The 27,269-nt window shown below is 45.4% G+C and overlaps 1 protein-coding gene across 1 annotated transcript in view; it reads right to left on the bottom strand.

Moving 5' to 3' along the window:
• Window positions 1-26,300, bottom strand: part of LOC133968922 (uncharacterized) — a 142,396-nt gene extending 116,096 nt beyond the window's left edge. Inside the window, exon 1 of the mRNA XM_062405179.1 lies at window positions 26,222-26,300. The gene's annotated coding sequence lies outside the window, so the exon portion shown is untranslated. The remainder of the gene's footprint in view (window positions 1-26,221) is intronic.
• Window positions 26,301-27,269: the final 969 nt, after the last annotated feature.

The following is a 27,269-nucleotide window of genomic DNA, read 5'->3' on the forward strand; positions in this document are numbered from 1 at the left end:
ATCACTGGCTTTATTATTACCATCTGAGGGGATGGGGGGCACACACGCACTGCGGTGCACAGTCTAATGGACAAGTGTGTGTGTGTGTGTGTGAGTGTGTGTCAGTGTGTGTCAGTGTGTGTTTGCGTGCGGACAGAATGAGACAAGTAGGGGGTGGATGGATGGATGGATGAGGAGCCTGAGGAGTGGAGAATGAGAGAAATGGTTTTGGAAGACAGTGGAGGGGAGTGACAGTGGGAATTTGTTTGTGTGTGTGTGTGTGTGTGTGTGTGTGTGTGTGTGTGTGTGTGTGTGTGTGTGTGTGTGTAAGAAAGGATGGTGGGTAGTTATGTGTTTGGCTGGCTGGCTGGTAGGTGGGTGTGTGAGTGAGTGTGTGTGGGTGACAAAAAGAGACTAAGCAAGAGGGAGTGATGAGATTATTATGCGTGAGTGTGATATGTGCATGCACAGCGTCTGCGCATGTGGGTGGATATGTGTGTGTGTGCGAGCAAGTGTATGTAAGTGTGTGTGTACGTGTGTACTTGTGCGTTTGTGTGTGTGTGTGGAGATTGCTGGAGTGGCAGGCAGGCAGAGATGTAGAGTGTGTACCAGGAGAATGAAGGCCCCTCAAGGCTGTTGTTGCATTTTGAATCCAGGACACACACTGACATGGATGTAACTGGTAGAAACTGGTTGGGTCTGTGGTTCCGTGGAAATGGAGACACACTAGTCCTCTTCCTATCTGTCCCTTTTACTTTGTCTCTCTTTATCTCGTCCTGCCCTGCGCCGCCTCCATCCACTTCCTGGCTCTTTTCTACTCTTTCCCTGCTGCTATTTTCTCGTCTTGTTGGTTTTGCCACGGGTGTTGTTGAACCCACTTGTGTTAAGATAAATTCCCTCTGGAGCAATTAGAGTACTCTCTTACTTCTGTTCTCATTCACAGTACCCCCCCCGCTCTCTCTTCCTTCTCCCTTGTTGTCAGTTGTCATCCTTGCCACCTCAAATATTTACGCAGCATCTCTGTGGGTGAATGTGGACGGTCGTGCCTTTCCTTTGACTTTAGCGCAGTGTGTATATTCTCCTCTTTTTCTGCTTAACCGCAGCTCACATGATCCTGGCCTATCTCATCTTAAAACCAACCCCTCGGCTTAAGGGATGAACATCTCCATCAGGACGACATGCAAAGAAAGTTGATGTTTTTTTTTCTTTATATGAGATTGTGGTCTTTAAGTTTGAGAGCTGGACATATTGATTTAACATTAAGATTTTGTAAAGCTCTCGTTGAAAGCCCTGCGCTCACTCTCAGATATACCCTGCTTGAGCTCAGATTGTCTGCGCTCCTGTTCTTCTCTGCGCTCGCACGATTTCTCCTCTCCTCTGACTTCTCTCCTTTCCTCCGCTCTTTCATCCTCATGTTGGTCACTTTTGCTGTAGGTGCTGCTCCCATAAAAAAAACAGGGGGAAAAGAAACAGGGCAGCATCTATTTTGTTTTTATAGTTGCCAACAACAGTTTTCCCACAGCATTAATAAAACTTTAGAACCTCATTAAGACTAAATGATGACCAGGAATTGGCTGAACTCCTCAGTGAAGGTTTCATCGTCTTAAAGATCGACAGATAGCCGGTTTAAGCCGTGGAGGGGGCGAGTTAACACCCATGCAGAACTCTCAGAGGTGTAAAGCTAACACACAACACACACACCAAGAGAGGGACAATTTTGCTTGCAGACAAAGAAAAGGAAGAAAATTTAAATGCGGAAAAGACCTTGACCATAGCCTGATAAGGTTATATCTGCTTTCCCATGTCAGAGTCAATGTCATAATAACAGAATGGTTGTAAAAGGAAGGATCCAAGTGAAGATTGCTGCACAAACTGCTGGATCATCAGGGATAAGGCAAGATTACATCCTACAACTGCACTTCTTTATTACTTCTACATCTCCACACTGCTTTCTACAGTAGTAAAATCCTCCCACTAGAGTGAAATATGCTGAAAAGAAACAGGATGAATTGCCGCTGCTCGTTTCTGTCGTCTTCAGTAAAGAGCTCCTGTATGCACCCAGTTGGTTTCCTAACTGTGGGTAATGAGACAGCTCCATTGCTCACGCAGGAAGGTGCTGAGTGTTTTCCACACCCAACCTGTCACTCATGATAAATAGCAGTGAACTGAGTTGAACTGTGGTGGTCTCCCAGGTCCCAAACTCTAAATATTTCTGGACCAGCACAACAACTTACTCTCGTGGAGGGGGGGGGGGCAGCCGCACTGCAGCCGCACTTTTCACCATCCCTTTTTACCGCACCCTAGTTGAGAGAGCTCAGGTGCAAGGGTTAATCCCTGAACTGTGCACTGTTACTTCTACATTCAATTACCTCAGGTTAATACGAGCGTTCAGCCTTCCCTGTCAGCGCGGCAGAGAAGCCATTTCCCGCCTAATTCCGTTCGGAGGAGTGCGTCTTCGAGGAGAGCCAGGTACTAAATGCTCAACATAATTCTGAGACTAGTGAGGCAATTGAAAATGTTTTTCGTTTCATAAACATGTTCCGTGCAGCAGCCTCACGCTGATTGGTGTCAAACTGATTGAAGTTAATATATGAAGCCATGAGGAGGCAAGCTGCGAAGTAGAGAAGTTTCATAAAGAGCCACAGAACGACTGTCTGAATGTTGTGCTCTCCTGGGTGTGCGCATGCATACACAAGCGGATTCAATTGAATGTCCCTCTTTAAAACAGTGCACACATGCATTTGCACTCAAGTACAAATGACTCAGGGAGAACACTATGTCTTCTCGCCCCCAAATATACTTACACACACACGCACCGACACACAACACTACGTCTCCCTCTGTGTTTGTGGGCTGTGTCTCTGGGATAAGCGATAGGTCCATGTCTATGCTGGAATGAACCCAGAGTTATAAATACACACAGTGGGAAATATATCCCTGAAACAAAGCACCGATACCGAGGCAATGCCTCTATTTATTGCAAAAAATCTCTTTCATAGTTTATGGTGAAGGAGAGTTTCTCCATAAACACAGGAACTCAGAAGCTCAAAACTGTTGTAAATAACTATATCGCTGCAAGGGAGGATAACAGTGGCTGTCTGCCATGGGACCGAATGACCTATCAATACATTCTGATTTCATTTTGACACAATCTGGAGTGATGACAACAGTTTATGACCCTTTGTTATTTATCCGGGGCAGCTTTTTGCTGAGCGAGCATGCTGCTTTTTAGTTAAACCCTGCTTCACATTCATACAATTCCATATATTCATGTCCATGAGCTGCCCAGTACAACCACAGACACCCACTGTTGGCCAGTCAGCAGCTTCACCGGAGCATTACTCATTCACTCTCCCCACTTCACCAATAGGCTTTCAGTCACCACCGATTTCTCCATTTCAAAAACCATCTTGTTCACATTCAAAACTCGTGAGGTGGTAATACATCAAGCGGCGGCGGTGGCTTTATTGGGCCGATTGCGCATTGCGGCTTCACGGAGCCACTGTGCATTACGACGGCAGTTCCATTAATTGGAAAAGTGTCTTTCTATTCGGGGGCACGATTAAAATGTAGTGTGCTGTGTTTTCGCGATAAAGACTCAGGGAGATGGAGAGATACGAGGGAATCGCGCTCAGGGGAAGGAGAAGAGAAGAAGAGGCCCCAAGGCCCGCCACGCTGGGTTGCCATCCAGCGCCTGCAGGGGTTCAGCGACAGGAGGTGGAGCATCGTTCGAGCTGTGTGGAAGCAAACCGAAAGCCTGCGCTTTGCCCTCGCAGGCCTGTGGGAAACAGCACAGAGAGGGGGCTTCAGAAAGTCCATTAGAAACTGTCCTGGTGGCAAGAGGTGGTTATAGATTCAACCTATAGTATCAGGGAGGACCTTTTCATCTGCAGAGGAGCAAATGCTCTGACACAATAATATCCAGTTTCACAGCGGAGAGGATATAAAAAGGAAATCTGAGTTCCTCCTCTGAGATCTCTCACTGCTTCTCCTCCACAACGCTGCTGCTCGCTGACTGATGAATATTTATACACTTTAACACAAATGATCTCGGCTCTGCCACGTTGCACTGCTGGTGATACTCTACATGTGTGTGTGAGAATAAAGATGGGGACTTTGTGTCTTCAATGGGGAAATGTGTGTGTGTTTTTTGGGGGTATTCTCTCCCTACTTCTTGTCCCTGATTCCATGGTTTGTTTGTCTGACAGGCCCTGAGATGTATGGAGCTGCTGTGAAATTAGGCTTGGCTGTGTGCTCTGGCTACACTCCCTTTTCCATAGCTCCAGGGGGCTTTGTTAACCCTCTCCCGTGTCACTCTCTGCACCTCGAGGTAGCTGGATAGTTATCCATCCATGCACCACGGCTCTCAGCTCCCCGAAGGCCAGGCTGGCTTCATATGGGGGCCAAGCCCTCGCTGCTTTTTGGTTAGGGGGGAGCAGCAGAGCCGGGCTGGAGGTTCTCTTCCTCTGAGGGGGGGCTCAGTGGGGGCTGAACCGCAGCCAGGTGGTAGGGATAGATCACGGGTAACCACAGGGTTGGTTAGAGATGCACAGCCCTCAGACTGAGCACAGCATGGCTCCGCCGCATGTCTTCCCCATCTCCAGCTCCTTACAATCAGCTGAGCACTTCAGAAGCCATTGTCATGATGAAAATGGCTCCCATTTTCACTGCAACTTTGTTCAGGAGCAGTGAGCTGAGCAGAGGAGGTAGAGCAATTACAGGAGCCAGAATGAGCACTCTGATTGCAAAATAATGTTTCAGGGAAGAACTCTGTTGCAATAAGAAACAGCAGGAGAAAGAAGAGAGTCGGAAGAAGTTCTTTGACAAAAGAAAACGACTACAAATGTTGTCCTCCTTTTAACTACAACTGTACAAATGAATTGTTGCAATTAGCAAAGCATATTTCTGTAGCTATATAAACTCTTCTGAGACTTGGCAGTCTTTTAGCTTTTTTCCTGTCAGTGCACGTTTATCCTTTTATCTGTCCCCACTGACCTGTCTGTCTTCCACAAAAAACAACAAGGGCCCGACTGGTTTCAGGCGGAAAAAAGCCCACGAATTCACAGCTTGTCCATTTTCCATCCAAGGGGACGCAGCAATCATGTAGTAGGAACAAATCAAAAAGAATTTTCACCTGGTGTGTCGACTTCAACTCCCAAGTCTGGAGAAATGAGACGCACACGGGCACAACAACGCTGTTCTCCGCCAGCCATCGATCTCAGGCTCTGAGACTTGGCTAGAGAGCTATCAACCTTTTAAAGTGTCACTTTCAGGGGGAAATGGGTTGTCGTGGTGGGAGGGGGGGAAGGAGGAGAGAGAGAAGGAGAGGTTGAGGATAAGATATCAGAGGACAAACGACTGGTGTAATCACATCACTCCCATAAGCTCATCATCCATAGTTGAACGGCTCACGTCAGTATATGAGTGTGTATGTTGATAGATAATCATATTAAGGTGTTCTATCCTGTTTGTTTGCACATAACTTGTAGCTTGTGCAGCTACAATTTAAGTCATTATGCAAAGCTATGGGCTAAAAGATCTCCTTCAGACTGAGATACAAACGGGGGGCAGCTACTGACCGACTACTTTGACTTCAGTGACTGATTAAAAGACAAAGCCATATTTATGATACATACCTCCACCAAGGCTTACACCCTATCTCGCCATGTTAAAGAGAGTGAAAAAAAAAAAGAAACTGGATCTGCATTTTTATCTGGATCTGCTCCAAAGGTAAATGGGTTCCTCCTTAAATCATGCCCTAACCCTCCACTAACGTCTTTGCATAATCCAACTGGCTAACAAACAGACGAACACTGCTGGCTCAATGGAAATAAAATCATCTTGGTTTTATCAAATATTGTATTTAGCTGTGGAGGACTCTTGCTCATATATATATTTATATAAGTCCAATTGTAAACATCGAACGCTTATTTAGCTAAAGAGTTAAATTTAAATAAAGCTTTGTTTCTTTATGTTTGAGTTGTCGTGTAAAAATACTAAAAAGGTATTTGTATGTGTGTAATACAGGTACATACAAGCACACACAAATTTAGTCACAAACACAAAAAGTCGTTTCGGGGGGGGGGGGGGGGCCGTCTTGCAGTTTCTCAACTCTCCCTCTCATGATTAAATGCCTCCAGTAATCTTTAGGATAACATTACCAGTCACCTGCCATGCTGTGGCCCATGGGAGGCATATGTGCAGGTGCACGTGGGCGTATCACAGCTGACATTAAAACACTGTTTCCGACTCTTATCATCCACAGATAAGCTTTAGAGACCATGAAAGTGCCTACAACACAAGCTGTGTAAAGTGTAACTAAGCAAATGAGAGGAGTTCACTTTCATGGTTTCCATACCTGTGTGTGCACATGTACATCCTAACCTATGTGGGTGTACACAGTGTGCTCTGGCTTGCACTTTAGATGTTTGTAGCTTGCGCTGTTTCTTTGAACTGTTGACCTTTACACTGAAACCTTGAATAATTCAAAAAGCCTGTACAATGCTTCATTGATCTGTTCTTTTATGTATACGATTGTTTGACAGGGCAGAACCTATGGCTGGTCCTTGTTTTCCATTTTCATTCTGTGCTTCCCATCACTACCAGCGCAACAACAGAAAGAGTCAAGAAAGATGTATAAGTTTATTCAATTTGTGAAAGATAAGAAGGAGGAGGTGGAGCACAGAGAGACTGACTTCTTCTCGGAGTGGTCAAAGACTAAGCACTAGTCAAATTTTGCATCTCCATATAGATGTTGAGATATTGTGTGAAGGGAAACTTTGATTTGGTGGTTATTGCGATGAGAGAAATGCTGGCATGAAGAAGAATAAACTTTAACACATTGAGTGGGAGAAGCAGGGTTGCTTGGCTGGCTTTGGCTAATGGAAGAGGATATTAAAGAGGATATTCAAAGCAGCGCTTCTTTTGCGCTACTGCAAAATGTGGAGTTGTGGCGTCCCGGTGCCGAGACGAGACCCTCTGGCCATGGGAACCAGTAAAGGACCTGACAAACAACCACACATGCCCACAAACATACACACAATGCAATAGTGCCAGCTTACACTCGGCCACGAGCAACGAGGACTGTACTGCATGAATACACACTTCATATCTCCAGAGGTAAGACAGAAATCCAAAGACCTGACAAGACAAGTCAAAGGGATCCAGCGCCTTGAGGCAGCAGGGAAGAGAGGATGAGAAGAGGGAGCAAGAGGATGAAGGATGAAGGGAGGAGAAGTATTCAAGGGGGATCGAGAGAGTGACACTGGACGAGATGAAAAGAGAAAGGAAGGCAGAGATTGGTGAAGGCAGGCAGAGGAAGTGGAGCCAGTGTGGGCGGAGAGATGAAAAATAACGGCAGTGGAGAAAAAGTCAACGGAGAGGTGGAGGTACGAGGAATGAACAAGTGTGGGAGGAGTGGGAAAGACACGAACACTGAGTGTTAAAAAAAAAAAAAAAAAGAGAGAGAAAAATAGGGAAAAGCAGGAGCTACTTATGGAGGTACTAAGTGAGTTGAGGGCTCGGGAGGAGCAAGAGAGATGTGTTCTGTACGTGTCCCCGGATGAGAGCGAAAGAGACAAGGAGATAAACTGTCAAGAGAAGCCAGTGAATTCGGAGCGACAGAGGGGGGGGGCCTGTATGCATTTAGCTGTTAGTCTTGCATGTTCGGGAGGCCAGACCGAGGCTAAAATATCCGGTGAGAGATGTCTGAAAGAGAGAGGGGAGAGGGGGAAGGCAAAAGAGGGACAAAGTGAGTGAGCGAGATGGTGGCGGTGATTCGTTGATGCTATCTGGGCGCAGGGAGATGTGTGTGACACAATCTTAAATTGGAAATCGCTGTTTCAATCTCGCCTCACTCTGTGGCTACCCGCTCCACTGATAACAAGAGCGGCCTAATTCTATTAAAAATATCCCGTGAGTGCAGTGGTGGCGGGGACGAAAGACAGTGGGAGAGAGAAAAGGGGAGAGGGGAGGAGGAAAAGTGGGTGGCGGGGGGTCAGTCAAGAGAGGAACAGAGACCGAACAGAGGAAGACAAGAGACCGAACAGGAGAAGAGAAAAGGCCGACTGGCGGTCGGAACAAACCCGAAAGCACTTGCGGAGAAAGTTTTGCCCGACTCCGCCCGTATCTCTGCAGCCCATCTGCACATCATCTCTCCCGACCGCTCCATCTCACCAAATCAGGCCCCTCCATCTATCTAACTACCCATCTGTTTATTTATCACTCTATCCATCTGCCGACTCTTATCACTCCCCACAGGTTAGTATTCTCACTTAGCAAAGCTCTCCTTTTCTTTTTTCATCTTGCCCTCCTCTCATCTCATCTCTCTCTCTCTCCTCCTCCATATTTTGACTCTTTAAATCGGTGCTCTCCTCCTTCCTTGAGCGCCAACTGAGCTAACCTCTCAATGAAAAGCTTGTCTGACAGCCAGTCGCACTTTCATCTCGCTCCTCGACCTCCCTGGCAAACCAGCATGTGCTGAAAAGTGCTTTGTTTCTCTCACATATGACTAAAGGAATTCAGCAGCTAATCAACAATCAGCAAGTAGATCAATCGGAATTTCCCAAGGGCCGTGAGGGAATGTGTAGCCATTAGACTCGTGCTCTGCAAAATAGGACTTTTAAATAGTCTTTGCCTCCGCAGCAGTCAGCCCAGTGGAGACGACACATCTGAGATCATTGGTAAGACAAAGGATTTGATGAAGATGGGAACAAACTAGAGCCAAAGAGCGCACACACACACACACACACACACACACACACAGGCAAACACACACACACACACACACACACAAAACATCCTTATTTCTGCTATTATTTCGCTGTGGAGAAAAAGAGCCGGCAAGAAAGCAAGAGAGAGAAAGTCAAGAGGAGAGTGTATTGGGGTTGTACTATAATAAAAAAAAAGTAAACAGCTATGACTCCAGCAGCCAAGCAATAAAGTTGCAGGCTAATGAATTAATCAGACACTCATTAGTTTCTTTCTGCTGAGTCTGAGCCAGCCTCTTTTTTCTCCTTTCTCTCTTCCTTAACAGATAGCGAGCAACGCACAGGCAAGGAGTGAATGCTCATTCAGCTGTGAAAGAGTGTGTGTGTGTGTGTGTGTGTGTGTGTGTGTGTGTGTGTGTGTGACCGCGGATGCCGGTGTGCACGTGGGTGTGTGCTTGCGCCCATTATGCTTTGTAGCTTCTGCTGATGATCGCCTGTCATACTAATAAACTCAGTCTGAGGCCCTAAATATGAGGAGTTGTGATGTGGAGAGCACAAAGGCAAAGTCAAGGAAGAAGGGGGAGGAGGGGCAGTCAGGGAGACAGACGGAGAGAGAGAGAGAAGAAGAATTAGGTGGACAGTTGGGAGACAGTCAAAGCTGAGAGATAAGATACTTGGATTAGCGGGGAGAGAGCTAGAGAGTGCGAGATGAAGAGGTTAAGATACGGAGAGAGGCAGTTGTGTAATCTGAGGCTTTAAAAATGAGTTGGCTACTGCTGTGGTCACAGGAGCTCTAAATTGAGATTATAATGGAGGGGATTGTGGGAGAAATAGGTAGCGATACGGAGACACTAATAATGACAAAGATAAAGAGGTCTGCAAGGCGAGGATCAAGACAATGGCTGTTTACGAATCTGCACGGCGGCTGATTCCTAATCCTCCTTTAAAATATCACATCATTTAGCCCGAGCAGAACAAACCGTGCGCGAGACACAAACCCACAGAAATGCATAAATAAAAACTCAGTGTTTGTCTTAGATAAAAGTCCTCTTCTCTGCGGCTGCCTTTGTAGACAATCAGCCTCAGAGTTGTAACCTGTAACGCGTACGGCGGTAAACGACACAGACTGTTCCACTGATGTATGCAAGTTGAATGGAAACTAGGAAAAAATACAGATCTTAAAATAGAAAAACAAACGAGACAGAATAGTGAATTCAAATTGCCATCGCCATGAAGACAATATCTTACACAAGAGAGCGGCCACTTAACACCAATGATTTGAGGTCTGACCAATAAAGGTTGTTTTAGCCTGAGCTCTCACAAACACAATCAATACACTAATAACCAAGGATATGGAGTTGGGTGAAGACACATAAATGAGTTCAGAGAGTTCATTTTAGCAGGACTAGGTTAAAGCACCTTTTAAAACTGACTCATATAATAAAACTTGTGAACAAGATCTTGTGTGTGGTGCAGTTTCCACGCACCGATGCATGATTGGTTTGGGTTCACTAAGCTGGTTTGAAGTCAGTCAATCCCACTTTCCACATATCTAGTTTTTTTTCAACAAAGAGAACGTTTTATCGAATCTGATTTGGCTGTCATATAGAAACATTTTCACTATACGTTCCTTTTTCATATAAAAGCTCACATCCCATTTCCACAGAGTCAGAGAAAGTATAAGTTCGCCACATAGAACAGTCGTGAAATTCCGAGTGTCTCTCTGCTGTCAGCGCTGACAGCCGGACAGAAAGGCTAAAAGCACCGGCACGGTGGACAGGGGTGAGTCGGTCTTCCCTGCTTGGCGCTGTCGCCGTTGCACTGCCTTCCATTTCCGTCACTGGCTCCACTTTCATCACAGTTAGCTCTGGGATTTGGTCATTTTAAGACAAGACTGGGTTATAAAGTGTACAGGCTGCCACACTGATGCTGCTGCTCTGCTCTGTGTACTGTGAAAGAAGGATAAAGTGACTCTTATTTTTTCGGAGTCTTCTCGGCATCTTGACGGATGCATTGACACATCAAACGTTTAGGGAGGAGCCCAGGACAGATGCTGGATCCACCAGTTGCTTCCAAGTGCAAACTGTCAAAAGAGTGATATTATAAGCCATCGGTTTTATGCTGAGTATTTATCGTCTTCATAATGTCATGATCATCTGGAAAATGCTAAATGTGCATGATGCAAATGTGCAAACTTTCCCTTTAACAATAAGAAACTCACAATATAAAACTGGGTGTGTTGTGGTTGTGTCCACAGTTGTACTGTGATTATATATTCCTTTTTGAGTCTTTTTGATCCCGTTTTTTATTATTAATGACTGAATGGCATTCTTGAATAATAATGCCAACAATTACTTCAAGCCTTTGTTAAATCAGAAAAGATTTATTCAATACATGTTACTATTCTCTTTGGTACATTGAGAAGCAGTGCAGTCAGACAAGCCTACTCCAGAGTGGACCATTTATAGAAATGCTAGATTTGTCAGAAAATACTCACCTCTTTCAAGGGGCACTCAGAGAATCAGAGGAGCAACGAGGATTCTGCAAGATCACCTCATTCCCCCTTACTGAACACTTATATGTACATTAATGCTCAGTTAAATAAAAAAGATCAAAATATAGCACATAAGGAGGAGGATGGGCTGGTGACGGAATCTGCAGCAGCAAATGTATCCGCAATGTCATAGTCATGTTGTAGAGGTTATACCTGTAAGAATACAGGTGTATAACACAGCGGTTTCACCCCCCCCCCTCCATCTTTATACACAGTTTATATGCCATAGTATGAAGCAGCTGTCAATCAACAAATACATCACAATTTTAAAGCCTCTGAACTCATACTATGCCAGTGTTTTCAGTCCTTCAAACTCCATGTTGAAAGCATTCATTTGTGAAAAGCCAACATGAAAATGCCAAGTCGAGATAGACAGACTATCGAAACTAACATCTGAAAACCAGGCTTAAGTAAATGTTGACAGTAAATAAAGAGCACTTGCTCTGTCCGATCGATGACCAAACCTGACCAGAAAAGTAAGGATGATTGGCATTTGCCATGGATTTGATCTATCTGGTCATCTCCATACCTGTCGCCCTGTCCCCCTGTTGCAAAGGGCAGAAAAAAGAAACTGATCAATAAAGCCAATCGATGGCTTTAAAGATTTATCCTAAGCTCTGCCCTGTTCTCAACAGGCTGTCATTCAGCACTGGCTGCCCAGACACATCTTATTCCAACAGGAGACAGCTATTCACTTTCCGCTTTCAACTGCCCGTGGAAAGTAAAGCACTCCCTGTCGTCCGTTCTGAAGCATTCTGACAAGAGGCAGTGGTGTGTTTTCGGGGGGGGCTGAGCGCAGAGATAGGGATCGAGAGGGAGGAGAACGCGGGGTGGCGGATGTGGCGCTGCAGAGAAGCTTGGCTGTAAAAAACAGGCACTTAGCAGAGGCTTCGCTCAGGAAATCATCAAACAGCAGTTGGTTAAGGGTCTCTCTTGTTCTGTTGCATTGAAAGGACCCTGATGATATGACACCAGCCTGGGCTGATGAATGCGACTTTTGGCTCTGGTTATACATAGTCCCATCTTGTTCGACGCGGGCCGCCTTTCTTCCACTGGTAGCGAGCTGAATGGAGGCTTGGCATTTGAAAGGAAGCCGAGAGATTTGCTGGCGGATTAATCCTTTCATTAGGGAAAGTGAGAAGTTAATTGCGGCAACAGCTGCATCCCTCATGTTTACGGGAGTGACGGTTTAAACACCATCCCTTTTAACGGAAAAAAGCAATTATCAATAAATGCAGGGCAATCTTGCGACGATGAATTGAGCTCAAATTAGGCTTTCTTCGTCGCTGCCGCACATGCGGGCACAAACAGACGTGTTGGCTCGCAGCATGAGGTCTTTTCCAGAGTTGAATTGTCACACAACAAAGATAGAACACTTGACTTTCTGCGATGAAGAGTTCCAAGGGAGAGCGATCAAAGGTGATCTGTAGTCGTGATTTCGAGATGATGAGGAGAGAAGGGGGAGATGAGGAGAGAGCGCAGGGAGGCATGGGGGGAGCGTGAAAGACTGAGGGGGAAGAGGATTTGGGTGTGTTGGTACACTGAGGAACAACAACCGCAACAAAAGAAAGATCTTGCCAGAAAAACATGTCACATAATGCCAGCAATTGAAAAACTGAGACAGTGTGGATGTCAACATCTAAAATGTGAGTTTTGAAAAAGGAGTCTCTAAGAACTTTCCGAGAGGGGAGAGATAGCTGTGGAGGAAGTGGGGCCGGCATGGAGGATGAGAGCTGACGGAGAGGACAGAAGGTAAACGTAGCACGATCGTTGAAAACAAGGGCAGCGGGGGGGCTGACGGTGAGAGGGGATGGATGGGGAACGAATGACGTGGGGGAGGACAGCGACGGAGAGAGGAGAAAGAGGAAACAGTGGTGCTCAGGAAGCCGGAGTGGCGTTCGCCGCTGGAGACGATCAATTTCCAATCCCCTCAATAATAGATGTGACTAGCGCGGTGGGCTGTTATCTTTCAGGCTTGACCGACCGAAACACAATCCCCACTGGGAGCCAATGCACACACCTACACACGCATGCACAAACAGACGCACCCAATCAAAACAGGTATGATCTTGACACGTACTCTAAGCGTCACTTGAGGGCTCACCTTGAAACACATGGAAAGAAACAGAGCGATTGGAATTTAAGGGAAAATGGAAATTGTTGTTGTTTGCCGAGGCCTTGATATCGTCTCCATGGTCACACACCGATGCCTTGCCGTCACTGAGGCTCTCATCCATCTACTGACTGTCCATTTTGCACATTCACATAAAGCGGCTCCCACCTCTGCCTCTATTCTCCCGTCCTCGTGCCCTTTTAATCTCATGCCTCATCTTTCAGGGCATCCGTTACACACACTCGTGCCCATTTCCCGAGGCCACGTTGCACTGACAACTTGCGCTTTAAAGAGCCGGTATCAACACACATACACACAGACACACACGCGCACACAGTAGCATCAGGTAAACGTAACAGCGAGAGTCAAGTGGGAGGCAGGCATGTGGAAACCTCAGCATGACAGAGCCCAACAGGAACAGGCTCTCACTCAGCCCGTATCTGTCACGACCACCTCGTGCCGCTTTACCCAGATGTGTCACACCAGAACCGGCACACGCACTCCATACACAGCTCCAGCTGTTCCTTCTGCAAGTATGTGTGGAAGAAATTGGTGGGTTGGGGGGGTTGGGTGCATGTGTGTGTGAACCTACAGATTGAAGGAGAATCTGTTGGAACACGTTCTTTTATCTTTGCTGACATTTTCCATATTGCGTGTCACAGCGTATCTGTGCGGGCGCACGCAAAGAAAGGGTGACGAAAGCAGAGCCATAGGAATATGCTAGAGTGCGTGTGTGTTGTTGGGACAAACCAGGAATGGTTCAACAATTGAAAACATGTCAGCCCGACACACTCAAAACCCATTAAAGCACATGACAAGCAGTGGGAGAGCAGAGCTGAGACTTGTGAAACGCTGAATCCATGTGTGAAGGGGGCATCCAGCGAGTCGGATTTTTGCAGAGAAAACAATCATTAGGCGTTTGCTGGTGTTTTGATCGCCCAATCGAGAAAAGAAATGGAATCCGCAAAGTTTCCAGACACTCGTACCTTTAAAACATTTGAGCCAATTTGTGGGAGTCAGCTGAACGCCAGCGGCAGAGTCATCTTAACAGCCTGTGATAATAGATGACAAACACTTGGCCAGAAGGCAGGGTGGATCCTGTCGCAGTGAAAAGCACCACACGAGCAACCACCGGCAACCGGTGAGCAAACACCTCAGTCATCACACAGGAGATAACGTGGTAATTACTCTGTTTGGATACATCTATGATTTATTTACATGAAGATAAGGAGATATGTCAAGTAGCCGAGTGGCAATCTGTTCCAGTGGTGGGAAAGTGGAGTTTGTGTTTGCTGTGGGCTTTTAAATGTCATAAAATTCACCATATTAAAGCAACGGGAGCTACAGTAAAGCCAAGTTCTCCTCGAAAAACAAATGAATGCAAGTCTAATACAAATATTTAATTAGGAGCGCTTCTTTAATTACAATCCAGAAAGAGGAGCTTTTTTTCTGACAATACATACTGTGTAAAAACTCGCTTAAAGTTCTTGGATTGAAAAGGTTAGGAGAATTCTGTTGCTCCTCCACAGTCGGGATAGAACAGCTCTATGTTCTTTTGGTGCATTACTGTCCCCACTGAGTACTCCAGTATTCAGGCTCTCTTCTGGCTGGTAGCAAGACCTCTTCATATTCTCATGTTGAACCAAGATGATTGGACGATACATGGATTCACTATTTCTTATTCAGGTACAAAGTGTTATCATATAACTGGACAGGCTAGCTGATTATCATGCTAACTTCAGTATTGAATAAAAGGGTTTTTGAATTACTAGTGTAGTGCCCTTTGTTAACCTGACTGTTTGGTATGGACTGATCTCTTGTCCTGTGTTGAAGCTCTGATGAATGATTCCTTGTCATTAGTGAACCCTCCTTAAACGGAGGGAAACTAAAAAACTTTGTGTTCATACTACCTGGTTTAATTTCAATTTAGATTTTTAAGTCAATATTTTTCGTAAAGGAAAATTAAATTGCCGTTATGACCGTTCACATTTGCTTGTGCACGGGTTCCAAAAACTGATAGATTGTGGAATTTAGTAGGTATATTTATAAATATATATTTGTACCTTGCAACATAGGAACAGTCCTTGTTCTTACCAAATTTGTCAACTGTTTCTCCAACTTGCTGAAAAAACTTTGCTGCAGACAACACCTGATCTATTTTCTGAACAAATCTGAGAAGCAGTGTGTGATTGCCTGTGACTGAAGTCTGGAACCAGTCTGGGGAGATGGTTGATGCAATCTGTCTGGAGTCTGAGAGGAACAGGCTCGATTTGGCCAATGAAGTGAAAACACCTGTGTGGGTCCACCGTGACAGAGTAGGGGCTTCAAATGTAGGTGTGAAGCAATATTAAACAAAGCTGTTCTGCATTTATTGATTTGTAACAAAAATCTATAATAAAAAAAAAAAAAAAACATGAATCTATTCCATTTATTAGCCACACATTATTCAGGCTTTCATTCATCTTCTTGCAGCATGTATAAAAATAGCTGGAATCATTGTACAGATACAATATGCTGGGGGGTGGGCAGGGAGGGTATTGTATTATGATAATGAAAAGAATCAAGGCATTTCTAGGCCAGGACTAGGAACAGAAAACTGCTTCCCAAGAATCGAGCTCGACTCCCCAGTGGGCCGCGCGCCTGGCGTGTGGCAGCCGTTCCCGTACAAAACAGGGGGAAAGAAAAATTACAGGCCACTTGAGGAGAGACGAGTGACGGGATTGTAAAGAACAAAAAAACCTCTCTGCCTCGCATTGTGTACAACAAAAATAAGGAACACATTCTCGTATCCAAAGCGTGCTCCGTCAAGCTCCAAACATGTTTCCTGCTCCGTAGCACTGCGAAGTCCCTGCCATGTAGGCCGAGCAAAAACAAATGTAATGTCAATGCAATAATAAACGAGCTTTGTGTTTGAGTGCGACCATGATAATTAGTCTCAAGACGGTATGTTAGTAGAGAGAAGGCTCATAAAATATAGAGGCCATTTGGCGAGCACTCAGGAACAAATCTGTATCCTAAGAGCGGGGGTTGTTACACTAATGTTCTACACCGTCTAAAACTGGCAGAGGCATAGTCAGAAAACTTTGTGCAGAGATGCTGACGGTTCCCAGCGGCAGGCGAGAGAGATTCCTGAGTCAGCGCACGTACATGCATGCACACACCCCCGCAGACACACATGACAAACATGGAGACATGCCACATACTCTTTAAATATCCTTTTAGTTGACTCGATTTCCCCACGGGCCCGGGGAAGATTGTGCGCATCACCATTCAAGGTTCCCTGACAAAATTGGGGTCGCCGCTGAACGGCACGAAAACTCAAGGTCACGGAGATGATAATGATGTTTATGAGGTCTAACTCCACGAAATAAGCTTTCCTCTGTTCCCCCCCCCCCCCCCCCCCCCCCCAAGTGCCAACCTGCCGAGGATGCAGGCATTGTGACGAAAAGTCTAAGGTCTGCTCCCCAATTTCAGCTAGAAGCCGTGTCACATTGCGCGATAGAGGCGAGAAAAAGGAGGGGGACAGTACACAGAATCCTGAGAGTCCCAGGACTCATAGTGTATGTGCCAGTTGTAGGCGGGTAGGAACAAAAGACACATTCCCACCGTTTAATGCAGTGAATCATAACATCTGCCGGGAATGCAGTGACATTTTGACAGCACTAATCGCCTCATGTGATCCTGAACCAGAACCTCTTCTGTTTGCTTAGGTAACCGAAGAAATCTCCAGCAGCTGAGACCACGGGAAACATTGTAGCAAAAAATCATAAGGCGTATATAGCAGATATCTTTTGCTGCTCACTGGGTGGTCCAAAAAGCTCCTGGTGGGCTCTTTGGTTGAAGACGCTAGTTGCTTGCTCAAATTGTGATACGGTGTGTTTTCACAGCTTCAGTTCAAACAACCCCCCTCCGTCGCCAGAGAGGGGGTGTCATGGTCAACTGCCTTAGCCATCTCCTGAAGGAACTGGCATAGGAAGAAGAAAAGAGTTGTATTTCTTTGAATGGTTAAGGCTGTTTTCCCTCTTGTCCTTTCATTTCGGAAGCACTGATTATGCTTATAAAATTAGATTTTTTTTTTTGTTTTGATTAAAGCATCAAAAACACAGCAGCTCAGTTTGAGTATGATTTTTCGGGAGGGAAACTTGCCAGGCCTAATTGAAGCGCTATTTAACAGCAACAAACAACGCAAGAAATCTATGACAACTAAATCGCTGCAAGTACACACAGCTAAGCTGCCAAAAACATACACTGCTTTTAGTAGATCAGTGGAGATAATGCAAATATATAAGCAGTGAATTATAAATAAGGTATTGGAAAAGCAGCCATGTGCATCAGAGTATGACTGGGGCTGTCCGGAGCTACCACAAAAGTGCTTACCCACACTCCCAACGTAAGTACGCGCAACCTCGACCCCAAAGTGCTGCTACAGACCCAATTACAATTAATTTCTTTTCTCTGTGTTCCTCGGGGGCGGGCGTATCGATGATTCATTTTCTATTTTATCAAAGTAACAGGAGTGCCATTAAAAAGAGATCAGTCAGCCACCAGGCACAAAAAGGCTGCTTCTAATTGGCCATTCATCAAAAAGCCTTCTCAAGTAGATCACAGCGCTGGAATATCACGCGTGACAACTGAATTGCACTACATTAATTACACTACTGATGAACCTCATGCTCTGCCGCTCACCCCTGCGATTCCGGAGAGGCTGGGAAACGCACAGATGCACACACACACACACACACACACTGGACGGGTGTGCATGTGCACCTGGATACACTCCAGGAGAGTCACAGAAGGCAGCTCGTTCTGAAACGTGACGGGATTCAATCGATCACACCCCCCAAAAAAAATCTTGTTTTTAATCGATGCAATTTGAAACTGAGATGAACATGAGCAATCTCTTCCTATGCTTCTGTATTTTTGGCTCCAAAAACCCATCACTGAGTTGCTGCCAATTCATCTACTCAATATAACAAGTCAACCCTTTAAAAAGATGCTTCCAACCATTTCACCTCACAGCATGTCCGATGTGTTTTCATGGAGGCAGAGCACTGGTTTGAAGAGATATTATAGTCGCTGTCTCTCCGTCGTCTTGGTTCAGCTTAGCGGCAGGACACACACAGAGGAAGGATTCTGAGCTCGAGCTCTCTCCTCTCACCACGTGCAGGGAATTCTCCCTTTCATCCATTTCCTGATGCACTCTAACTAGACAGTTTTCGGTCATGTCCCAGAATTATGCTAGCTATCTAGCGTCCCTCACGCACACACAAAAACACAGACAGCTGCAAATCCGCTGACAATTCATCCATCTCGGATTCTCTTATTTTCTGGTTTGAGCACTTTGGTGCCTTATTCCCCTCCTCCGGCTGCTGGATCAGCTGGGGCCGGTTTCATCACTAAGCAGTTGCCCAGAGGCCAGGAAACCGAGAGGAAACGCTGTTAGTATGGTTACTGAGCAGCTACAGGGTTAAAATGGGCATAAAAGGAGCCACATGCAGGCTAGTTTGCATGTAAGTGCACGCACATACATTTATCTGCCGTGTTTCCTTTAGGCACAGAACTGATGAGGAAGGAATCTTCAAAGTGACGGTGTGAAACCCAGATGGGGTTTGATGTGTGGATAATGATTTAAGTAAGGCTACGCAACACTTTCTCCACATCCAAGCTCAACAGAACCCCGAAAACTATTTTGTAGACTCGAGCATGAAAACTACAGTAGAAATTGGGAACTTTAAGCGGCACAGGTATGTAGTTCTGAAGTCTTGGATGTGCAGATTGTTCCTAAACCAGCCTGTCTGGGAAATGTCTTTTCCTACATCAAGCTGCAACAGACACATGAGGAGAGCTGCGCCCCGGGGGAATCAAACTTGTGCTCCGGCAGACTCCTGTGCACGTCATCTCCTGCACAGGAACTCTGGGCTCGGCTCTGCAGCTTTCGATTCATCATTGTCATACAGTAATTCAGTATGTAATGTGCCACGAAGTCCCTAAGAAACAGAGGACCAGACACACTGTCTACACGGGGCCTGCTAAGCCCACTCGGTGTCCTGTAGGACCCTCTATTCAACACAGGAATAAGCCAATTATCTTCATGGAGGAGGCAAATTTACAAAAGGATTTACTCAATTCCTACAGGAACCCTATGCCAGAGGTGGCAGCTTATAATGTAGGTTTCTCTCCGTCATGGCCCCTCACATACCCACACACAGACACATCTGCAGTAGATGTGACGGATGCAGCCGTGCAGATGCACATCACCACCAGCCCACCTCAGGCACACGCACGCCTCGTTTCCAAGAATTACCGGCGGCCGTGATAACCATGAGCCAAAACACAGACGTGATGGATAACACACACAAACAAAACAAGCCACCTTCTGTGCAAGCAAATTGTATTATTCACAAGCAATTGTTCAGGATTAGTTTTTCGTTTCCTGAGTAGGATCAGTTACTGGTAACAATCATTGGCACTTTATGGTGGTCCTCTTGATCTCTGTCAAACCATAATGAATTAATTAAAGTATTTACAGTTGGTGCACTCAATTAAATTTGTGCTCCTGAATAGAGATCAAATCAAATAATAGAAAAGAAAATTACAGGAGTGACATTTTAAACTGCCATTCCACCATGTGTTTTAAAGACTTGCAACCAAACTTTGCACAAAGCTTAAATGTCTAAACTGTTAAAAATAATGCCTAACATTGAATGTCATGCTAATGGATTCCCGGTGCTAAAAGCGCTAATTGTAGCTTCCTACGTTTCAGAGCAGCTCAGTGAGGTTTGACCCTACTTGGGTATTCCACCCTCATTATGGTTTACATGTAATGCTGATGCAGGCCGGCCTGTGAGGATGATATTCCTGCACTTTGATCTGTTCTTCACTTGTACACCTTAGTCCTCCCACCACCATGACTCACGATTGTAACACATGTTGTGGGAAAGCTTAATTCTTGGGATAAGTGCAACGTCCACGAAAAAGAAGCTGCAATTTTAGGAGGAGCACTGGCGCACACCCAGTTAATAATCACATCATAAAAAAAAAATTGTGAAAATTAAATTCAATCATCATTCCTATTGAGATTAGAGATCACATTTTACAATCACACTCCCTGTCAAAAATACTTTGATGATGAAAACTGTTTTTTATGTTGTGCAGTCCTACAATTTTACTTAACAAGGTTTGAGTCTAGATTGAGTTAAATGTGATGCATTTCTGTACTTACAATCCACTTCACTAGCGTAGGTAAGCGTAAATCAATAGATAAACCACAAGGTCCATTTGGGTGCAGCCTGATGGGTCTGACATTGCGTCTGCTGAGAAGTTAGGGCTGAATTAATGCTACACCAGCTCTTTTGAAAGTTTGACACGGATGAATTTAAGATAGACCTGGTCAAGTTTCTTGTAAAATGTATTGAATTACTCATACACATTGCTAACTGAAATATCGTACATACAGCAAAAGCTATTTATCCCAAAATTATGTTTATTTTACACTTACTATTAATACTTTCAGGTGAAAAAAAAATTGATTAATCCTTGTTTTTGCTGCTCTGCTACTATTTAATTTTAAGCGACAGGTTGGGAAGTTCCTTCTGCCCTCTCACCTGTGCCCTTCTTTTCACGATGCATTGTGGGAAACAATGAGTGCACTATAGGGAATAAAAACTAAACGTTTGGACAACAATACAAAATGGCAAAATATGTTTGAGGCAGGAAGTGCTTTGGCCATCCTTGGTTCCAGACTTATTATGTCATATTTATGTTAAAGCAGCTCTATAGTTTGGATTGGCACTAAACTCAAATTATGAACAACTGCGTTAGAAAATATCTGGTCCGTTGTTTAAAAAGTAGAAGGAACAAGCATGTGTTCATAAATATGTCACAGGCCAAGAACACAACGACTTCAGCAGGATACATATAATCACAGATCTTAAATGATTCTACTGTTAATGCCACTGTGTACTCTTAAAGTCTGGATGAATTGAATCTGTAGTTATCCTTAGTTAACTTGTGTTTCTAGGCTGTGGATATAAAATGCATGATTTTGTTGAAAGAAAAGAATGAAATTGGAATTCACAAGGTAGAGTAGCACTTCTGTGCCAGCGGCCTCTCCCACTTCCGATTTCCACTACTGTGTTGATATTCACCCTCAAGCAAACTCCCTCTGAGACAGCAACTATAGAGTCAATTCACCAAACTGTTGAAGTAATGGAGTACTACTGGGATTACTAACTGAAATGTAATTCCTGAAGATGAAATCGCAATCCCGACCATACTGAAAAAACAATTAGGACCTTATCTTTTATATCTTATGTAAATGCATCTCTCTGCCCAGTACTGATTTCTAGTTCATTATTTGTTGCTGATTTTATATTTTACTTCAAGGAGCCCGAGAGCTTCGCCATTAACACAGTGTTCTTTCTCCACCTACGCTTTCATAAATTTGACATGTGCCAACATTGAAGACTTGCAGGAAAATGCTCAGTGTCATTATCAAGCTCTCAATTCCTGGCTCAAATTCAACTTTCCATCAGAAATATCAAGAAATATTATTCATTTCAGCTCACCGCAGCACTACTGCAGCCATATCACCAATGCGCACACACACACACACACACACCCACACCCCCCCCCCCCCACACACACACGTACAACCCACAGTCTTAAGCTTTTGCGTTCCTGTCAATGTCAGACTCTCTTGCCCTCTCTCCTTCTCATTTCAACACAGTAGGGTATAAATGTAAATACACACACACAGTCCAGAAAAGCCTCCCTTCTTTCTGTATAACAATGTCTCCAGTGGAGCGAGCTGCCGTTCTTCGTTAACCGCCGTCTTCATTCATCCATCCAGTCCAAAGAGCCATCCACCAGCGAGCTGGGAGTTGCCACCCCCAGTCCAAATCTCACTCTGAAATTCTGTCCTCTCCGGCAGTACCACAGACCTCCTGCTGGCCGCAGATAAAGGATGCCCCTCCATACTTTCAATTTTTTTCGTAGGGAGAGAATTGAGGCAGATCAGAATGACGTGCGGCTTCTTCAGAATGTGTGGGTGTCATTATATGCCTCCCCACCTGCCTGCATTACCACATGCACGCGAGTAAACAGCGATGCTGGTCTGAGAACAATCAGACCGTGACAGACTCTGCAGCACCATCCCACAGGCATCCACAGAGGAAAAACACTGCACCGCCAGACATAGCCATTTCCTCTAAATGACCGCTTCCCTCCCCTCCATTTCTTCCGTCACCACCAGGGAGTGAACGGCTCCATGTCTCGACGTAGCCCTGCTCCGCCTTGGGGTCAGCGTGTCCTGCGCCAACCTCCATTTGGGGGACACTTGGGACACAACGCTGCACTGGGGGAAGTTTGGGGAGAAGCGTGAAGGAAGTTCAAGTTAAATCCCGCACTTCCTGGGAGACGCTCGCTGTGAAACCCTCGGTGAATTCCCCCTTCGATAAAAGTTAGCATCAGTTATCATGTCCTCACCTCCTGTGGTACACGACCACCATCAAAGGGCACTGACGGAAGGAATACTACATCATCCCTCACATCTATATGGAGCTTAACCGGGAGCGTCACATATACGGATGAAAAATTGCTCATCAGTCCCTTTCCTTGAGTACGTAATTGGAGATGATAAAGCTGAGATTCAGCTCTGCGTAAAAGTCACTGCAGAGTGGCAGGCTTTTCTCTCACCCATTCAAAAGACTGACACCAGAGGAGAAGGACTCTGCCGAAAGGTTTTTTTTTTTACAGCTCATTCCACTTCCCCTGTGCCTGGAAAGCAAGAAGAGGGGAGCGCATGCCTGATCTGAGGCAATGTTACATCCTGGAAGCATGTTGTTTCACTTTGAAACAATCGGAGAAAGGGAATTCTGCCATTACATTGTCTCTGTGTGCAAGGGCCCTGGGGAATGTTCACGTCTTGAGCACTAAGCATTTATTTCCTTGTTCTCCGTGAGGATCCCTAGGAGGCCATGTTGTTTGATTCATTTCAGTGAATTGTCAGCTAATGAATGGTACGCGTCCGTCGACTGCCACACACTCCGTCGGAAGACAGAAGCCCCTGTGGGCCTGCATCTCGGGGGTTCTCCCATTCTCATTAGGAGGGAATCAAAAGGAAATAGAGACTCACTGATCATTTACCATGATCCTTGTGTGTGTTTCCCACGGGGGGGTGGATGTGAAGCCATTATTTCTGACCGTAGAAGAGTGATCAGCATGTTTAGAGGTGTCTCCAACAATTTCAGGGGGGCCCACATGGTTGATGGAATTTGATCGAGTCTTTAAAGAGCGAGCACTGGTGGAGTCTGGAGCTGTAATCGTAAGTAATCTGTCTTTCTTTTCCGGTACGAGGTACTCCGGGCAGAAGGGCCATCAAGGTTACGTAAGATTGGTGGGTGAAAATTGTTAAAGAAAATTGTATTCAAGGATTCAGCTCCTCACTTCATCTTCTTCTCTCTCGCTTCTCTCACGAACTAAACCATTTTTCTCTACCAGCGTTGTTCCAACCTCCCTTCTCTCTCCCACCATCTATCCAAGACCCCCCCCCCCCACCCCCCCGGTTAGATGGAAGGATGGAAGGATAGTGTCCCATCTATCCACGACCGCTTCCTCTATTGTCAGCCTCAATGCACATTGATGTCCACCTAATGTCTCTCTCATGTCACAACACCACTGTCTCTCCTCCCAGCGTCTATTCTTCAGGCAGTTTTATCGCCTGCATAAGTCACAGACTCAACGCGACCAGCTTCCACTACCTCGCCCATTTCTCTTCCTCTCTACTTTCCTGCTACCCTCCACTCATTTTACAGGCTTACTTCTAATCTGTCCTCATGGTCCGTCCACCTTTCATCTACTCCCCTATTCTCCATCTCCACTCCTCTCCTCCCTTGATGTCTCCGTCTGACTCCCTCCCCCACCCCTTCCTCTGCTCTCTCCTGAAAGGCCCTACCACTCTCTGGTGCCCATCTGGGTAAATGCAAATGTTATATCTGATGTAAACAATTACTAACTGAATGCTGACACACAGATGACTCTGCTCCCCCTCTCTCTTAACCACATAAAGAGCGTGCGTCTGTCCAATCACTGGTTTCCCACGTCCTATTTTCTCCCTTGAAAAAAAAGAAAATAAAACCTGAGGACGGCTCGTCCGCAGAAAATTACAGAAAAGTGCTCCCGCAATCAAAGACACTGACGCACACAGTGAGAGCCACACAAGCAGAGACAAACACATGTACGCAAACAGACATCATAAAAGATGCACATACACAAAAACAAATAAGAGTCATGTTGTGCGCACACATTGAGCTGATTTTACCCATGTACCCTGGTGCTACAGTCATGTATAATACATGAGCCCCTCCACATATACATAAACATGTCTCGCACTGATCAGAGCCATTAGTCGCTTAAGGCTCATCATGTGCGCGCGCCCGTGGGTATGTGAGAGGCATTCATGTGGAGCATTCGTTTTTATCTGTATGCCCAACAAGGGTCCACCAGAGCACAGACTGTCCACTGGAGAATTGGCCCAGCTGCACAGAGGACTGTATCAAAAGCTCGCTGCGCTCCCTACAACATCAAGAAATTATATATAGATATGGCAGACCCACTTTTCCTTGCTCTTACAAAAGATACAGTAAACGGCCGGCTGCCACAATCGATAGGACCTGAGAAAGCAGGTCATAAATCCGAGCAAATGTATTTTCCCAGAAGGGCAATGGACGCTTATTGGGTGTCACACAAAACACAACCATTATCCCATATTGTGCACAGCGTTTCAAAAGAATTAAAAAGAGGAGCATTTCGCACGGGCACAAAGCGCATCGCTAACACCTCTGGATATGAAGCCAAATACTTATTATCAGGGATTTAGAGGGTCGCGTAATGAATGGACGCAATTAAGCCGGATTTTCTACAGCGACTCGCAGCCGATCAACCTCATTGGAGACGCGCTGAACCGCGGAGAAGTTGCGCATTCGGACGGCGCGCAGGTGGAATGCATCTGCCCCGGGCCGTCTGTGTCTGAGCTCGGCGTGTGACAGTCTGTCAGTCGCTGTCCCCCCCCCCCCCCCCCCCCCCACCCCCCACCCCCACCGACCTCCGGGAACTGCCTCTTCCAGACAAGACAGCGGTGCGCACACACGCACGGTCGTCTGTTGGGAATCGGTTCGCACGCGTAAAAAACGATTTTCCCCTTTCCAATTTGCGCAAAAAGTGACAGCACCCTCCTCTCTCTGGCCAGTCTTCATAATAAAACACGGACTATGAATCAGCAAGGGTCGATACACGGATCGATACAAGGATCAATCAGTGTATACAACAGTTATTATGGTGAAATTCCCCCACGCATGGAAGCGCGTGCCAGCGGACAGGTCCTCCATCTCTCTGAACCGGGGGCTTCCAGTGAGGAGCCCCGTGTTAATGATGACACTGGATCCACTGGGATGTGTCCGATCACCTGTTATTTCACATGAGGCTGCGACAACGACTTTTAGAAGGACGGAAAATCCAGTCCAAAAAAAAAAAAGCGTCGGGATCTCGCAAATACGCGCGGAGTCAGTGTCCGCCGGGAGAACAGACGCACGCGTTGAATTACCTGAAAACAATTTACAGGAAAGCACAAATTGATATTGAAGTGTAACCCCCATGTAATGCTATTTTAATTATTGTTGGTGAACGAGAAGCAGTGATGCCAAAGAGCGAGCACAGGCAGGCAGACGGCGAGAAGACGCAATTCCCAAAATATCAAGCGAAGGGGAAACTGGGTCTGATCCCCGGTCGGTCTGACCGCTGTGAGGATGACAACCATCATACATGATCACAATGACACACGTGTTAGAGTCGGGTTCCGTCTGGATTTACCTCTGGATGTCGGATCTCGCTGCGATGGACTCAAGTTTCTTCCGTCCGTCGCCCGCGCTGCCCGTCAGCAGGTCACAACACTGAGAGAGCGAGAGAAGGACGAACGGTGAAAGCGTCTCTCTCTCTCCCCCCCCCCCCCCTCTCTCTCTCTCTCTCTCCGTCTCTCTCTCACTCACTCTCTCACTCATCCAATAATAACGTGATCTGGAAATCTCAGGACCTTCTCTCTCTCTCTTCTGTTTTTCTCTTTCTTGGAAGTGATTCGTATTCGTAAAATGACTTTCATCAATCATAAACACCACAATCTTCATCATCATCATCATCATGGCATCCACAAATCAATACATAACTCTGTATAATATAATATACATGTGGTTCATAATGAGTCGGAACTTAAGCCTGAATTCATGGTTTAGAAATATAATATTAATTCATGATATCAGTTATAAAATACTGTTATGATGGTAAGATGAAATGAGTAATATATTTGTATTAAAAAGGTGTCACCATTTGATGATGACATGTATACAAGTCGAGACAGAAACACATAATACTGCATGAAATATTGGAAAGAACTCTCAATACTGATTTGTAATGTGGCACAGGTATCTAAATGTGATTAAGGCTTAAATTAATGGTAATAATTATTTACTAGTGCTTTATAGATTAGGTACCATCCCTAATGAGACACACACAGCGAAATTAATCTCACTATATGAAAGGCCAAAACGTGTTAATGGCTTATTGTATAGCTGTTCTATAAATAATTAGTACATTAAAGCATTAAATGAAGGTGTCACTCAAAAAGAATAAAGTATTTATGAATGTAACCTTCCTTGAAAGCAATTGAGTGTTCCTGTTGTAACAAACGTTCATCTGTGCACATTTTAATCTGCATTAAAAAAAACACCCTGAAACCTCACCTGACTGAGTTCTGATTTCTGGTGATACTCATAAAAAGAAAGGCACTACATCAATAGTTTTTCAAGGATTAATCCATTACTCTGGCATCGGTAAGGGACAGACTGTGAAAACCTGGTGTTTACTC

Source organism: Platichthys flesus, chromosome 14 (genome assembly GCF_949316205.1).
Source record: "Platichthys flesus chromosome 14, fPlaFle2.1, whole genome shotgun sequence".
Taxonomy (NCBI): domain Eukaryota; kingdom Metazoa; phylum Chordata; class Actinopteri; order Pleuronectiformes; family Pleuronectidae; genus Platichthys; species Platichthys flesus.